This window comes from Trachypithecus francoisi, unplaced genomic scaffold (assembly GCF_009764315.1).
Source record: "Trachypithecus francoisi isolate TF-2019V2 unplaced genomic scaffold, Tfra_2.0 Lachesis_group1, whole genome shotgun sequence".
Classification (NCBI taxonomy): domain Eukaryota; kingdom Metazoa; phylum Chordata; class Mammalia; order Primates; family Cercopithecidae; genus Trachypithecus; species Trachypithecus francoisi.
The window spans coordinates 149625336-149643881 of NW_022681454.1; the positions used below are offsets into that span (position 1 = coordinate 149625336).

At 39.3% G+C, this 18546-nt stretch overlaps 1 protein-coding gene across 6 annotated transcripts in view; it reads left to right on the forward strand.

Moving 5' to 3' along the window:
- ARFIP1 (ADP ribosylation factor interacting protein 1) overlaps positions 1-18546 on the forward strand; it is a 119213-nt gene that overhangs the window by 27704 nt on the left and 72963 nt on the right. The window contains exon 2 of one of the 6 annotated variants that reach the window (XM_033215504.1): positions 1616-1732. The exons of the other annotated variants lie outside the window; for them this stretch is intronic. The gene's annotated coding sequence lies outside the window, so the exon portion shown is untranslated. The remainder of the gene's footprint in view (positions 1-1615; positions 1733-18546) is intronic. 6 annotated transcript variants of the gene reach the window in all.

The window sequence follows — 18546 nt, forward strand, 5'->3', positions numbered from 1 at the left end:
GTGCATTTATATTTCTTGGGTATATTTCCTAGGAGTGGAATTGCTGGGTTATAGGATAGTTGTATGTTTAGCTCAAATAGTACTGCCAAATAGTTTTCCAAAGTGATTTTTACCAACTTTTACTTGTACCAGCAACGTATAAGAGTCTAGTTGCTCCACATACTGACTACTACTTGGTTTTGTCAGTCTTTCTAGTTTTGGCCATTCTAATGGGTATATAATGGTATCTTGTGGTTTTAATCTGCATGACAAGTTGAGCTCCTTCCCAATACTAAGGTTTTCTGTGTGTTTTACAAAGTGGGGCCGGGCATGGTGGCTCATGCCTGTAATCCCAGCACTTTGGGAGGCCGAGGCAGGCAGAATCACCTGAGGTTGGGAGTTCAAAACCAACCTGACCAATATGGTGAAACCCTGTCTCTACTAAAAATACAAAAATTAGCCAGGCTGTGGTGGCGTGTGCCTGTACGCCCAGCTTCTCAGGAGGCTGAGGCAGGAGAATCGCTTGAACCTGGGAGGTGGAGATTTTAGTGAGCAGAGATTGTACCACTGCACTCCAGCCTGGGCGACAGAGGAAGACCCTGTCTCAAAAAAAAAAAAAAAAAAAAAGTGGCAAGGATTGTAGTGTGTAAACACAGGTCCTTAAATAATAGTAGGTGTTCTTGAGTTTTTGTATAAATACAACAGATATTTGTATAGCTAATTTTGCTGTATTAACCTTCCTCTCTTGTATAGGGCATGCTTATAGCACTGGTTCTACCTGGTTGCACATTAGAATCACCTGGTGAGCTTTTAAAACTATTTTAAAAGCATACTCGCCATCTATATGGGTCCTGACTTGTAGATTTGTATTCATAGCAGCTTTACTTATAAGAACCCAAAACTAAAAAAGTCCATCATTAGGTTAATGAATAAAGAAATTGTGGTATATACATACAATGAAATATTCCTCAGCAATACAAAAGGCATGAACTACTGATGCATGCAACAACTCTTGATTAATTCAAAAGATTAAAATTATGGTATCTGTGGAAAGGCAGAAAGCTCCCCTGGTAGTTCTAAGATGCAGAGGGTTGATAATCATTGGCATATACGAATGAAATATTCCGTTGCTTCTCAAGAGGGCTTGCTGTACCCTTTAGGAATGAAGCACCAACTATAAAATCTTTATTAGATATGTGTCATGTTAATTTATCCCCAACTTTGACCGTTTCAAGAAGCTAGTTCCCAGCCTTCCCTTTTTTGGTTGTACAGTATACTAGCTCTCTAGGTAAGTTCTATGCTCATGTTTTTAATTTTGCATTACTCCTCATGTTACAAGGCTAATTCTGCTTTTAAAGTACATTCTACATACAACTCCAGAAAATCACCTATTATAAATGCACTCTTTCTGTTAGCACTAGAGCAGTAGTCAAGGTCACGTAAGAGTGTTTGCTCAGCTTTGATCTCCTCTAACATGATTGTGGATTTAGAATGTACTTGAACGTAACAAGGAACAACACCAAAAAAGGCACGTGATTTGATTGAGGCTTTATAAAATAAAAAATGAATAAAATGTGTTCAGCTTTTTGTTTATGAATATAATAGTGAATGAATCTAACCTTCTGTTGGTATACAGGTTTGGTACATGACGATGCTTTTAGATCATCTCCAAAAAAGTAACATCATTATTGGAATGTGACATCCATATATATTGGATTTTTAAAGATTGTTTCCAAAGATTCAGCTGTACAAGGTGTGTGCCTAATACTTTTCTAACTTGGAAATAATTCAGTGGTGGCTAAAGCTGGCTTGTAATGCCTGCAAAAACTGGTAAATTTTCAAGAATTTGTAAGCCAACTGTTAAACACAGCCATTATTTTAAAAATTATGTAAAGTTACTATTAAATACATATATTAAAAATAAAAGTAATATATCAAACTTACTAGTTCCTAAATATATTACTGTCTTTTACTATTATCTGTTCTCTTAAAGTTGTGTCTGTGGTGTTTCCGTGGTAGAAATACAATATGATGTTGTGCTGCTGTATATCTCTTTCTACTGGAAGATGGTGTGTTGGCCGGGTACGTTGGCTCACACCTGTAATCCCAGCACTTTGGGAGGCCGAGGCGGGTGGATCACGAGGTCAGGAGATCGAGACCATCCTGGCTAATACGGTGAAACCCCGTCTCTACTAAAAATACAAAAAAAAAAAAAAAATTCGCCGGGCTTGGTGGCAGGCACCTGTAGTCCCAGCTACTCGGGAGGCTGAGGCAGGAGAATGGCGTGAACCCGAGAGGCGGAGCTTTCAGTGAGCCGAGATTGCACCACTGCACTCCAGCCTGGGCTGCAGAGCGAGACTCTGTCTCAAAAAAAAAAAAAAGATTATGCTATTCCATATCTCTTCCTACTATATGATAGTGTGCTGCTGCATATCTCTTCCTACTGTATGGTAGTGTGCTGTGCATATCTCTGCTATATGATATTGTGCTGCTGCATATCTCTTCCTACTGTATGATAGTGTGCTGTGCGCATATCTCTTTCTACTGTATGATGGTGTGCTGTGCATATCTCTGCTGTATGATATTGTGCTGCTGCATATCTCTTTCTACTGTATGATAGTGTGCTGTGCGCATATCTCTTTCTACTGTATGATGGTGTGCTGTGCATATCTCTGCTGTATGATATTGTGCTGCTGCATATCTCTTTCTACTGTATGATAGTGTGCTGTGCGCATATCTCTTTCTACTGTATGATGGTGTGCTGTGCATATCTCTGCTGTATGATATTGTGCTGCTGCATATCTCTTTCTACTGTATGATAGTGTGCTGTGCGCATATCTCTTTCTACTGTATGATGGTGTGCTGTGCATATCTCTGCTGTATGATATTGTGCTGCTGCATATCTCTTTCTACTGTATGATAGTGTGCTGTGCGCATATCTCTTTCTACTGTATGATGGTGTGCTGTGCATATCTCTGCTGTATGATATTGTGCTGCTGCATATCTCTTTCTACTGTATGATAGTGTGCTGTGCGCATATCTCTTTCTACTGTATGATGGTGTGCTATTGCATATCTCTTCTTCCTGCCTCTGGATTCAGTGAGGTCATGTTTGAAGCTTGAAATTGGCCACTGTAGTAGTATTGGCACTATGGAAATGGACAACAGCCACACACTAAGGTTAAGCCTTTTTTTCTTTTTTTTTAGTTTGGAAAACTGGTTGTTAAACATTTACTAGCACACCACTGGAGACATTGTTCTTTATTCAGTGAATGCCTACTGTGTGCTGGCTACCCTTCATTAGTGCTTTGAATAAATCTTTACTTAATTTCCTCAAGTATCCAATATGTTTCTTAATATTATAGATGAGAAAAATAAGATTAAGTAATGAGGATCAGAAAGCAGCTGTTATATTGTACAGCTGGGATTTTAACCCAAGTCTCTTGTATTCCAGAGTCCTTATCCTTCTCTTTATAGTGTGTGGTCTCTCTGAGGCTTTGGAATAAGTTTTATAAGAGAGAGAGCATTTGAGCTGAGCCCTAAGTTATGGGCAGGATCTTACTAGATATTGAAGTTGGAAGAATATTTCAGGCATTGTGAGCAATTTCAGCAAATGTTTATAGATATCAAAGTACATTTCATGTTCCAGAAATGATAAGTAGTAGATTCAGTAATAGAGGATATCTAGAAGAGTAAAGTTAAAAGAAGTAAAACCCACAAGGTTGATTGGAACCTGTTGTGAAGGACCTTAAATAGCATGAACCTTAGAACAAGAGAGATTCTGTTTTTATTCCTAAAGGACATAATTATTTCCCAAAGCCTTCTGTATAATTATTTTGGTTGTCTAATTTGAATTTAAATTCAATTTCAATTTTAAGCATGAGTGAGGTATCATGGATATTTTTTGTCCAGGGAGATAACATGGAGCTTTCGGTTTGGGGTCTTATTCTACTGATTTGTATTTTGGCTGTTAATTTTCAGTACTATAATTAATGGTTAGTAAATGGTGTTTCCCAAAATGGGTCATTCTTTGTAGGGAAGAAAATGAATAGATAATAGTTGCAGTGTTTGCATATCTTTTGGCAAATGAGTATTCTTATTACCTACTTTATGGCATAAAGTAGTATTGGTTTATCATTGTATTTCTCATTTTCAGAATATCTGTTTTTTTATTTGAAGTCACAGACCCGAAACAGTACATAGTTCCATTGCTGTAATTTTCTCTGCTCTATTGGCATCATGAACCATTTACTCCCCTTACCGCCAGAATCTTTTTTGCAGTATCTTCTGCCTTTTGTTGATGTTGTTGTTTTGAGATGAGGTCTTGCTCCATCAGCCAGGCAGGAGTGCAGTGGCACGATCACAGCTCGCAGCAACCTTGACCTCCCTGGGTTAAGCAGTCCTTCCACCTCAGCCTCCTGAGTAGGTGGGACCACAGACACATGCCACCAAGCCAGGCTAATTAAAACAAACGAAAAATGTACAGACAGGGTCTCCCTATGTTGCCCAGGCTGGTCTCAAACTCCTGGGCTCAGGCCATTCTCCCACCTGGCCTCCCAAAGTGCTGGGATTGTAGGTGTGAGCCGCCTCGCCTGGCCTTCTCTGCCTTTTAATGTTCCACAGGATTCTTCTCTTGAGTTCTTTTGTTATTCTTAACAGTTAATGCCATCCACGTCCCTATAGTGATAATTTCCAGGTTTATGTCTTCAACCTGGAACTCTGGACTTGCATTTTGAAATTCCCAATGAACCAGTGGACTTGGATACCCCACAAACATTCTCAAATTCAGAATGTCTACAACTAGACTCAATCTCTGGCCTTTCCAAGCCAAATAAACCTCTTGCTTTCCTTATTTTGGTGAGTGATATGTATATCTTTCCAGTTGCCCAAGCCATAAATTGGAGGATGGTGAGAAGAGGTAGGTCATTCTAGATTCCTCCTCCGTTTTCATTTCCACAGTCCAGTTACTCTGTAAGTCTCTTATTTCTGCTTCCTTAATATCTGTTGAATCCACCTTTTTTCATTCCCACAACTTTGATTCCAGTTGTTATGATCTATTGACTGTATTGTAAAATAGTCTTTCAGATAGCTTTTTTGTCTTCAGTCTGTGATGCTTTCCTTCAGTCTAGCCTCCCACCAGGCTGTTTAAAATACTGTCAGCCCTCCCTATCCATGAGTTCTAATCCATGGATTCAGCCAACCTTGGATTGAAAATATTTGAGGAGGAAAAACAATAAAAAGGAATACAGTGTAACAATTATTTATATAGCATTTACATTGAATTGGGCACTACAAATAATCTAGTGATGATTTAAAGTGTACAGGAGGATATGCATAGGTTATATCCAAACACTACATCATTTTATATAAGGGCCCTGAGCATCTGTAGAATTTTGTATCCATGGGATGGGGAATGGGGGTTGGGGAGTCCTGGAACCAGTCCCCCACAGATACCAAGGGATGACTGTAAATTGATCAGACTCCTCTTGCTTTCTTATTCCTTTCAGTTTTTTGTTTGTTTTTGTACTTCTCTCCTCTGCATTTTTCCTCTCCTCCTCTTTTCCTGCCTTTTCATTTATTATTTGATAATCTGAATATTTTTAATGTTGATTATTTGAATATTTTTATTTGAATTCCATTTTTATTTTTCTGATTACTTTTTTGCTGTACTTCTTTGCATTATACTTTTAGTGGTTGCCATAAGGATTACATTATATATCCTGAAATTTTGTAGTCCACTTACAAGTAATAATGCACTGCCTCACTTGAAATATAGAAATCCTACAACCTTTTAGGTCCATATTTTCCTTACCTTTCCCCTGTTCTTTGATAATAATTGTTACTTTATGTATTATATCTTGATACATATTAAGCCCCAGAAGATAATCTTATAACATTTTCTTCAAGCATTTATGTGGATTATAAATAAATTGAGAGGAAAGGGCAAAAGGAAAAAATAGAGTTATTTTTTGTATTTACTATTATTTACCATTTCACTTCTTCCTCCTTCTTCTCTGAAAATCCATCTTTCTCTCTGGTTTCATTTCCCTTCAGCCTGAAGAACTTCCGTTAGTATTTCTTGTAATGTAAGTCAAGTGATGAATTCTTTTGGTTTTGTCCAAAAATATCTATTTCTCCTTTATTCGATATAGAATTCTGGGTGGGCAGTTTTCTTTTCTTCTTCTTCTTCTTTCTTCTTCTTTCTTTTGTTTTGTTTTGTTTTGTTTTATTTGAGACAGCGTTTCACTCTGTCACCCAGGCTGAAGTGCAGGGACATGATCATGGCTCACTGCAGCCTCGACCTCCCTGAACTCAGGTGTTCCTCCCACCTTAGCATCCCAAATAGCTGAGACCACAGGTGCGCACCACCATGCCTAGCTAATGTTTTTTGTATTTTTTGTAGAAAAGGGGTTTTGTCATATTGCCCAGGCTGGTCTTGAACTCCTGGGCTCAAGCGATCCACCCGTCTCAGTCCTCAAAGTGCTGGGATTATAGATGTGAGCCACCACTCCTAGCCAGTTTCCGTCTTTTGTCACTTTAAAAATGTTTCAGCTCAGGTGCAGTGGTTCATGCCTATAATCTCAGCACTTTGGAAAGCTGAGGTGGGAGGATCATTTGAATCTAGGAGTTTGAGACCAGCCTGGGCAATATAATGACACCCTTGTCTCTATAAAAAATTAAAAAACAAAAGTTAGCCAGGTGCACTGAGGTAGGAGGATTGCCTGAGCTTGCACAGTCAAGGCTGCAGTGATTCATAATCACCCTATTGCACTGCTAGCCAAGGGCAACAGACTGAGACCCTGTCTCAAACAATAAAGTAAGATAAGGTAAGGTAAAGGTAAAAGAGTAAGTAAAAGATAAAAAGGTTGCAGTCTCTTCTGGCTTTTGTAAATACCTTGAGAAGTCAGCTATTAATTGGATTGTTGTTCCAGGATAGTAATACTTGTTTTTCTCTTGCTGTTTTCAAGGTTAGCTCTTTATCTTTGGCTTTAAATAGTTTTATTTTGTTGTGCCTTGACACGGAATTCTTTGTGTTTATTCTGCATTGTGTTCATTGAGCATCTTGTGTCTGCAAATTTTTGTCTTTCATCAAATTTGGGAACTTTTTGGCCATTAGATCTTCAAATATTTTCTCTCTTCCATTTCTCCTTTCTTGTATTTCATCTACACTTATTTTGGATCATATAATATCTCACAGGCCACTAAAGCTCTTTTTTCCTCAGTCTTCTTTTCTCTCTGTTCTTCACCTTGGCTAATTTGTTTTGATTTAGTTGAGGTTCATTTACTCTTTCCTCTGTCATCTCCATCTGGATGCTAATTCTAAGCAGTGATTTTTTTTAAATTATGCTTTTTCTATAATTTTCATTTGGCTCATTTTTAATGGTTATATTCCTGTACTGAGATTTTCCATTTTTTTGCCAAGATTTTTATTCATTGAAAATGTTTTACTTGAGACTAGTTATAATAGCTTCTTTAAAATCCTTGTCTGCTAGTTGCAACATCGGTTCATCTCAGAGTCTTTTAGATGGATTTTTTCCCCCTTGGAATGTTTTGTTTTCTTGCTTCATTGTATGTCTTAGTACTTTTGGATTGTATTTTGAACATTGTGCACATTGGGATGTGGAGATTCTGTCTAGATACTGTCCAGATTCTGTTGATTTTCTCCAATGAGTATTGTTTCCTTTGTTTTAGAAAGTAATTTTCTTGGCTGGGCTTGCATTTCAAGCTGTTTCTTGATGGCAGCTCTGCTCTCAATTGAGATATTTTGTCTATAGGTGAGCTTCTTTTGATCAAGTGTATTAAGGGTTAGTCAGAGATGTGGGTAGGCACATTCTGGGATCTCCTTTCTGGATCTTTCCTTTTCAAGGTTTCCTATTCCTGTCATTTCCCAGCTTAAAAGGACTACAACTTTCCCTCTGGATGCCCTGGCCACTGCTGGATGCACAGCATAGATAGCACTTAGCTCAAAGCTAAAAGCCTAGGAGATGGAAAGTTACTTGCATGGCTCCCTGTTTCTGTCCTGCAAGTAAGCATGACCTCCCCACCAGAGTTTCTGTTTACTTTCTAATACTTTCAGGTGATTTCTTTTTAAATTGTGTTCACTTTTGTAGTTGCATTCTTGCAGGTGTGGGGAGGTTCAGTAGGGTCTTTGTCATCAGTCTCAGAAGCAGGAAACTTTATTCTTTTTACCTGTCCTCAGAAGCCATCTGTTATGATTCTTGTTCTACCTTACAAGCCATTCTTTATGAGTTTTTTCTGCTAGTGCCTCTTCATTTCCCTGTATCTCAGATTTGGGGGTATCCCAGAGTGCAGTCTTTAGATTCTTTTTTTAAAAATCTCTACAGACTTTCTAGAGCACGAGTCAGGCCAAATCCGAGCTCATTCATTTGCATACTGTCAGTGGCTGCTTTGGGACTGCAACAGCAAAACTCAGTAGTTGCAACAGAGACCTTATGACCCACAGAGCTTTAGATATTTACTGTGTGACCCTTTGTAGAAAAAAGTTGTCGAGTCCTGTTCTAGGTGATCTCATCCAGTCAGAGATTTAAGTGCATTTACACACTGATGTCTTCTAAATTTCTTATTCCCAGCTTCAAGCTTTTGTGTGGACCTCAGGCTCATAAATCCAATAACCTACTTACCTTCTTCACTTGCATATAATAGGCCTGTAAACTTTGATATGTCCTAAACTAAACTCTTGATATTTCCCCTACATTGTGCTCCTCCCCGAATCTTGTCCAATGGCAAATCCATCTTTCCAGCTATTCAGGCAAAAACTCTTGAGAGTTATCCCTGACTTCTCCTTTTTCCTTATCTCACATCTGTCTGTAAGGAATTTGTGTTGTCTTTACCTTCAGAATATACCTGTAATCTGACCACTTCTTTTTTTTTTTTTTTTTTTTTTTTTTTGAGACAGAGTCTTGCTCTTTCGCCAGGGCTGGAGTGCAGTGGCCGGATCTCAGCTCACCGCAAGCTCCACCTCCCGAGTTCACGCCATTCTCCTGCCTCAGCCTCCTGAGTAGCTGGGACTACAGGCGCCCGCCACCACGCCCGGCTAGTTTTTTGTATTTTTAGTAGAGACGGGGTTTCACCATGTTAGCCAGGATGGTCTCGATCTCCTGACCTCGTGATCCGCCCGTCTCGGCCTCCCAAAGTGCTGGGATTACAGGCTTGAGCCACCGCGCCACTTCTCTACATCCTCAGCTACTGTTCTCCTACTCCAAGCTACTGTCATCTCTTGCCTAGACTATTCCAGTAGACTCCTAATTGTTCTCCTTCTGCCTGTGCATGATTATTGTTTAATTCAGCACAGCAGCAAAAGAACAGTACTTTAAAAACCTGAGTCAGATTGTTTTACCCCACTGTTCAAAACTTTCAGGTAGATTTTCATCTTACTCAGAATAAAATCCAGAGGGTTCATGATAATCTTTGAAGTCACATATATTCTTGCCACTGTTCACCTCTCTGCCATATCCTACTTTTCTCCCCCTTGCTGTCTTCCCTCAAGCCACATGACCTTCTTGCCATTCCTTGAAACGCTGAGCATGATACCACCTCCTGGTATTTGTACTTACTATTCTCTCTGCCTGCAGTGTTGTAACTGTCTTTATGACTTACTCCCTCACTTTATTCAGGTCTCACAAAAATATACCTTTTCTGAGGTTTTCCCTGACCACTATATCTAAAACAGCACAAGTGTGAACACATATACACATATATGACCATGAACATTTATGACTATATGACATGTATATTTGTTTGTTTTTCCCAACTAGAATGTAGGCTCTATGAGAGCAGGGAGCTTTTGTCTGTTTTGTTCTTCACAGAACATCGCAAAATATACTATATATCTGAAATTGTACCTAGCACATTATAGAGTTTGATAAATTAGTTGAACTGATGAATGTGTGAGTGAGCAATCACCATTCTAGCCAAGTTGCTTTACTTGCAGTTTCTAGAATATATGACTCTTTTTCCACTCTGCTTCTTATTCCTCCTATTGAGCTCTCCTTAACTATATTCCTAATCTTATTGTACAAGATTTAGCTTAAATATTACCTCTGTTAAGTTTTTCATCTTAGTGCTCACAACATTGTTTCCCTTTTTGTGCTCACAATACTGATTATAATTTTTTATCTGCCAAAAACACTTTTAAGTTTCTAGAAGGGTAAAAACTGATTTATATTTCTGTTTTATCTCATGCACATTGCCCGTAATAGTAGGCGTATAGTAAATACATGTTGAATCACCGGCTGTTTTTAGGAAGAATGAAGTGAGAACATAATAGCATAATTTGAAAAGGTAGTGATTATTTAGATAACTGGATCTTAGTCTTCCTGATTAGAGTCCAAATACTAGTGCATGTATATCTCTTATTTGCAAAGAACAGAAACTTAACTTCAGTAGCCACAGGTAATCTAGATATAGCGTGAGAATGCAGTGGCAGGAAGGAAAATAGGAATTTCAAAAATGCCAAGACCATTAAATGGAGAAAGGATAGTCTCTTCAACAAATCGTGCTGGAAAAACTGGATATCCACATGCAAAAGAATGATGTTGGACTCTTACCTCACACCATATACAAAAATTAACTCAGAATGAATTAAAGACCTAAATGTAGACTTAAACCTATAAAAGTCTTAGGAGAGAACAGAGGAAACATTTTCTGACATCTGATTTGGCAGGGATTTCCTAGTTATGAAACCAAAGCACAAGCAACAAAAGTAAAAATAGACAAATTGGACTACAAAATGAAAAACTTCTGTGCATCAAAGGACACAACAGAGTGAAAAGGCAGCCTATAGAATGGGAGAAAATATTTGCAAGTTATATATTTGATAAGAAGTAAATATCCAGAATATATAAAGGATTTGTATAACTCAACAACAACAAAGACCCCCCTAACAACCCAATTTTAAAATGGGCAAAGAACTGTAGCTGGTGCGGTTGCAAGTGCTACCTCCTGACTGATGGACAACTGGCACAACCCATTGCAACATCTGCAGGCAAAACAACACAGCGCTCAGGAAAGAGAAAACCGTGGCATGACCTCAACTATTGCCATTGCCTGCATCACCCTGGCTAACTAGAAGGCCTTGAGTCTGTTCATGTACCCAGTACATTACTACTACTACTGGCATTTGAGAAAGGCAACAACTAAGGCTCTTTATAACCGAGGAAGTCTCAATCTACGTCACTTCCCTCCCACCCCTATCGGTGCTGCTGCTGGTACCTGCTGCTGGGAGACTAAAGGACAGGTTATATCACTGAATCTATTGCAGACATTCCCCAGCACCAGCCTGGAGCATGGCAGCTTCACTGAGCGACTTAGACCCAGCCGAGTAGCAGGATTCACAGTATGGCCCTCAGGGACTGCTGCTCCTAGGGGAAGGGAGTGAGTGAGTGAGCCACATTAAGGGAGTACCCTGTGGGACAAAGGAAACTAGACTGCAGGCCTTGAATCCATGAATTTTCTACTTGTGGGAAGTTTCTTTCAGCAGAGGCACAAGTGCACTTCTTGGCTTCTTGGCTTGGTAGAGAAAGTGCAGCTCTACCTCAACAGTCAGGCAGTCCTGGTGCTCCTGAAGGGTGTTGGAGAAGGAGATTACTTCTCCCTCTTGCCCACCACTGCAAACATAGCTACAGCTTCTCCTAGGGAGCTCTTTGCGGGTGCCTCTTTAGACAACATTTCTGGAACATTTCAGGGTGACTACATCCACATAGGAGGAGTGCCTTCCAGATTCAGGCTTGCATGAGAGGTAGAGTCACAACTCCTCTGTATGTGGAACATCAGCATTCCTGCAGATGAAAAGATGCGCCTGTTTGTGATCTCAATAGCTGGAACACTGGGGCAAGAGTGGGATTGAGAGGTAGATTGCTTTCCTGCTGACTTGGAAGAAGAGCTGTGGTGGCCCCCTTACTCCCAAAGAAGACCTCAGTGCATTTCACTGAGAGCTTCCTCAGCCACTTCTATCAAGGCTGGGACCTCTGCCCACCACATTGCAGTATTGCATTTACCCACCTGGCTTTGCTGCAGCCAGTTTTTACCCATGGGCGCCTCCTACTGGCATGAAGCCTGAACTGTTCAATCCAGTGAATAAAATACTGGAGAAAAAAATTTAAAAAGTGCACACCACTGTGGGAACAAGATAAGCTTCATGAGACCTCTGCCATTCCAGCCCCACAGGGGACAGTGAACCTTCTCACACACTGTATTAGTTTGTTCTTGCATTGCTATAAAAATACTACCCGAGACTGGGTAATTTATAAAGGAAAGAGGCTTAATTGGCTCATGGTTCCACAGCCTGTTCAGGAAGCATGGCATGGGAGGCCTGAGGAAACTTACAGTCATAGTGGAAGGTGAAGGGGAAGTAGGCTCATCCTATATGGCTGGAGCAGGAGGAAGAGAATGAAGGGGAAGTGCTACACACTTTGAAACAACCAACTTTCATGATAACTCACTATCACAAGAACAGCAAGGGGGAAATCTGCCCCCATGATCCAATCACCTCCCACCAGGCTCCTCTTCCAACATTGGGGATTACAGTTCAACATGAGATTTGGGCAGGGACACAAATCCAAACCATATCACACACCCAGCACATTTCTCCTGCAACCAGCATCTGGCAAAGCCATCACACAAAGATTGTACATAACCGAGGAACTCATACAGAGTCTTCACCACTGAAAGCACCCAGAGCTGAAGCTAAGTGACAATAAGCTACAAACACTTAAGTCACATCCTCAAGGTGGAGCAAAGGAAATTTTTAAAAGAACCCAGTACAATAAAAAATAAATTCAAAAAGAGTTAGAAGAAATAGTCTGCCCACATGAGAAGGAACCAGAAAACTAATTCTGGCAATATGAAAAAACAAGGAGAGTCACCTCCAGGAGATCACACCACTTCTCCAGCAGTGGATCCAAATTAAGATGAGATCTTTGAGATACCAGATAAAGAATTCAAAAGGTTGATTATTAAGTTACTCAGTACCAGATAAAGAATTCGAAAGATTGATTATTAAGTTACTCAAGGAGATACAAAAGAACAGAAAGGTGAAAACCAACGTAAATTTAAAAAACAATTCAGGATATGAATGAAAATTTTCTAAATTGATATTTTAAAGAAAAACCAGCCAGAACTTCTGGAAGTGAAAGACGTATTTAGGGAACTACAACATGCAGTGGCAAGCTTTAACAATAGATTAGATCAAATAGGAAAAAGAATTTCAGAGCTCAAAGACAAGGCTTTGGAATTAGCCCAGTCAGACAAAATTTAAGACAAAAGAATTAAAAGAAATGAACAAAGTCATCCAGAAATAGGGAATTATATAAAATGGCCAAACTTAACAATTATAGGTGTTACTGAGAGAATAAAAGGAAAAAAAAAAAAAGGAAAACTTATTTAAGGGAATAATTAAGGAAAACTCCCTGGCCTTGTTAGAGATTTAGACATCCAAATACAAGAAGCTTAAATAACTCCTGGGAAGCTCATTGCAAAAAGGACATCACCAGGGCATATAGTCATCAGACTATCTAAAGTCTGCATGAAGGAAAGAATTCCTAGAGCAGTTAGACAAAAGCGTCAGGTAACCTGTAAAGGAAAACAAACTAACAGCAGACTTCTCAGCAGAAACCTTAGAAGCCAGAAGGGACTGGGGTCCTATCTTTAGTCTCATTAAACAGAATAACATCCAGCAAAACTAAGTTTCATAAATGAAGGAGAAATAAAGTCTTTCTCAGACAAGCAAATGCCAAGGGAACTTGTCCGCACTAGACTAGCCCTACAAGAAATGCTAAAAGGAATTCTCAATCTTGAAACAAAAGATTGATACACATCAGAATAGAAAATTCTGAAGGCATAAAATTCACAAGGATTTCATATAACAATAATACAGTGAAGAAAACAGTCACTAGGTAACAATATGATGATCTATTTAAAAGATACAGATTGGCAGAATGAATAAAAAATAGCAAACCAAGTATCTGCTGTCTTTAGAAGACACACATAACACAAAGATTCTTACAGACTCAAGGTAAAGGGATGGAAAAAGATATTTCACACAAGTTGAAATCAAAAGCAAGCAGAAGTAGCCATTATATCAGATAAAACAAACTATAAAAGCAACAGCAGTAAAAAAAAAAAAAAAAGACAAAGAAGGTCATTATATAATTGAACAAGAAAATGTTACAGTCCTAAGCATATATGCACCTAACTTTGGAGCTTCCATGTTTGTAAAGCGATTACTGCTAGACCTAAGAGACAGACAGCAACACAAAAATAGTTTGGGACTTCAACACTCCGCTGGTGACAGTAGACAAATCATTGAGGCAGAAAGTCAACAAAGAAACACTGGAGTTAAACTACACTGTAGAACAAATAGATCTAACATATTTATGGAACATTCCACCCAGGAACCGCAGAATAAATATGATTCTCATCAGCACACACAACATTCTCCAAGGTAGATCACATGATAGGCCTCAGTACTTTCCTAAAAATCGGCATTATATCAAGTATCTTCTTAGATCACAGCAGAATAAAACTAGAACTCAATTCTAAAAAGAACCCTCAAAACTATACATAGACATAGAAATTAACAGTCTGCTCTTGAATGATGTCTGGGTTAACAATGAAATAAAGATGGAAATTTAAAAATTGTTTGCAGTGAATGATAACAGTGAAACAAGCTTTCAAAACTCCTGGGATACAGCAAAAGCAGTGCCAAGAGGAAATGTATAGGGCTAAACACCTACATCAAAAAATATGAAATATTATAAATTGACAACCTAACATCACACCTCAAGGAACTAGAGAAACAAGAACAAACCAAACCCAAAGCTAGCAGAAGAAAAATAACAAAGATCAGAGCATAATTAAATGAAATTGAAACAAAAAAATACAAAATATCAATGAAACAAAAAGCTGGTTCTTTGAAAAGATAAGCAAAATTGGTAAACTACTCGCTAGATGAACCAAGAAAAGAACAGAGAAGATTCAAATAATCTCAATTAGAAATAAAAATGGAGACATTACAACTGCTGCCACACAAATACAATACATCATTCGAGACTACTATGGACACCTGTTATGCATACAAACTAGAAAATCTAGAGGGATTAGATACTTTCCTGGAAGCATACAACCCTTCAAGCTTGAATCAAGAAGAAATAGAAATTCTGAACACATCAAGAACAAGCAGTGAGATTGATTCAGTAATTAAATAAATAAATAAATAAAACAGCCAATTTTAAAATGCCCACAGCCAGATGGAGACACAGCTGAATTCTACCAGATATTCAAAGAATTGATACCAATTCTGGCTGGGCACAGTGGCTTATGCCTGTAATCCCAGCCCTTTGGGAGGCCAAGGCAGAGATCACTTGAGGTCAGGAGTTTCAGACCAGCCCAACCAACATGGTGAAACCTGTCTTTACTAAAAATACAAAAATTAGCCGGGTGTGTGGCATGTGCCTGTAGTCCCAGCTACTTGGGAGGCTGAGGCAGGAGAATCACTTGAACCCAGGAGGCGGAGGCTCCAGTGAGCTGAGATCGCACCACTGCACTCCAGCCTGGGCGACACAGCAAGGCTCCATCTCAAAAAAAAAAAAAAAAGGTACCAATTCTACTGAAATTTTTCCAAAAAATTGAGAAGGATGGATTGCTACCTAAGGACATAACAAAAAAGAAAACTGCAGACCAATATACCTGATGAACATAGATGTAAAAATTCTCAACAGAATATTAGCAAACTGAATCCAATAGCACATCAAAAAAATAATTCCCGCAGTGGCTCAAGCCTGTAATCCCAGCACTTTGGGAGGCCGAGACAGGCGGATCACGAGGTCAGGAGATCGAGACCATCCTGGCGAACACGGTGAAACCCCGTCTCTACTAAAAAATATAAAAAACTAGCTGGGCGAGGTGGCGGGCGCCTGTAGTCCCAGCTACTCGGGAGGCTGAGGCAGGAGAATGGCGTAAACCCGGGAGACGGAGCTTGCAGTGAGCCGAGATCCGGCCACTGCACTCCAGCCTGGGCGACAGAGCGAGACTCCATCTCAAAAAAAAACAAAAACAACAACAACAACAACAACAACAAAATAATTCCCCATGAGGCCAGGTGCGGTGTCTCCCACCTGTAATCCCAGCACTTTGGGAGGCCAAGATGGGTGGATCACTTGAGGCCAGGAGTTCCAGACCAGTCTGGCCAACATGGTGAAACCCCCTCTCTACTAAAAATACAAAAATTAGCTGGAAGTGTTGGTGCAGGCCTCTAATCCCAGCTACTCGGGAGGCTGAGGCAGGAGAGTCGCTTGAACCCAGGAGGTGGAGGTTGCAGGGAGCTGAGATCATGCCGCTGCACTCCAGCCTAGGCGACAGAGCAAGACTCTATTAAAAAAAAAAAAAAAAGTAAAAAGGTAATTCCCCATGATCAAGTGAGTTTCTTTCCAGGGATGCAGAGATGGTTCAGCATATGCAAGTCAATAAATGTGATTCATCATATGAACAGAATTAAAAACAAAAACATATGATCATCTCAATACATGCAGAAAAAGCATTTGATAAAATTCAGCATCCCTTTATGATAAAAACCCTCAACCAACTAGGCATAGAAGGAGCATACCTCACAATAAAGCCATATGTGACACACTCAACAGCCAACATCATGCTGAACAAGGAAAAGTTGAAAGTAATCCCCCTAAACACCGGAACAGGGAAGGATGCCCACTTTCACTGCTTCTATTCAACATATTATAGTACTAGAATTCCTAGCTAGAGCAATCAGGCAAAACAAAGAAACAAAGGGCATCCAAATTGGAAAAGAGGAAGTCCAGTGATCTCCGTTTGCCAATGATTGGATACCTAGAAAACCCTAAGGACTCCTCCAGAAGACTCCTCAATCAGATAAATGAATTGAGTAGTCTCAGGTTACAAAATCAATGTACACAAAATAGTAGCACTGTTATACACCAACAACAATCAAGCAGAGAATCAACTCAGTAACTCAATTCCTTTTACAATTGGTGTGTGTGTGTGTATATATATGTGTATGTATATATATGTGGGTGTGTATATATGTGGGTGTGTATATATATGTGTGTGTATATATATACACACACACACTTAACCAAGGAGGCAAAAAATCTTCACGAGAACTACAAAACACTGCTGAAGGAAATAATAGATGACACAAACAAATGAAAATACATTCCATAAGAATCTGTATTCTGAAAATGACCATACTGCCCAAAGATTCGATGAAATTCCTATCAAAATATCAGCATCATTTTTCACAGAATTAGGAAAAAAATCCTAAAATTCATACAGAACCAAGAAAGAGCCCAAATAGCCAAAATCCTAAGCAAAAGGAATAAATCTAGAGGCATCACATTACCCCACTTCAAACTATACTATAAGGCTATGGTAAACCAAAACAGTGTGGTACTGGCATAAAAGTAGATACATAGAATAATAGAACAGAATAGAGAACCCAGAAATAAAGCCAAATACAACCAACTGATCTTTGACAACGCATGCAAAAACAGAGTAGGGAAAGGACACACTGTTCAATAAATGGTGCTGAGGAAATTGGATAACCACGTGTAGAAGAATGAGACTGGACCCTTGCCTGTCACCACATACAAAAATTAACTCAAGATGGATTAAAGACCTTAAGATCTGAAACCATAAACATTCCAGAAGAAAACCTAGCAAAAATTCTTCTGGACATTGGCCTAGGCAAAGAATTTATGACCAAGACCCCAAAAGCAAATGCAACAAAAACAAAGATAAATAAATGCGACCTAACTAAACAAAGCTTCTGCACAGCAAAAGAAATAATCATCAGAATAAACAGACAACCTACAGAATGGGAGAAAATAATTTGCAAATTATGCATCAGACAAGGAACCAATATCCAGAATCTACAGGGAACAAGTAATTCCATTAAAAAGTGGGCAAATGACATGAACAGACATTTCTCAAAAGAAATACACAAATGGGTGAAACCCCGTCTCAACTAAAAAAAATACAAAAAACTAGCCGGGCGAGATGGCGGGCGCCTGTAGTCCCAGCTACTCGGGAGGCTGAGGCAGGAGAATGGCGTAAACCCAGGAGGCGGAGCTTGCAGTGAGCCGAGATCGCGCCACTGCACTCCAGCCTGGGCGACAGAGCGAGACTCCGTCTCAAAAAAAAAAAAAAAAAAAAAAAAAAAAAAAAGACACAAATGGCCAACAAACATGAAAAAATGTTCAACATCACTAATCTTCAGGGAATGCAAATTAAAACCACAGTGAGATACCGCCTTACCCGACCCAGAATGGCCATGATTAAAAAGTCAAAAGACAGTAGATGTTGACATGGATGTGGTAAAAAAAAGGAATGCTTATACGTTGCTGGTGATAAAACAGTATGTAGAGATCTCAAAGAAGTAAAAGTTGGTCTGCTATTTAACCCAGCATTCCCATTACTGGGTATCTACCCAAAGGAAAAGAAGTCATTATATCAAAACTGCACATAGGTGTATTACATCACAGTTCGCAGTTGGAAAGTTATGGAATCAACCTCAGTG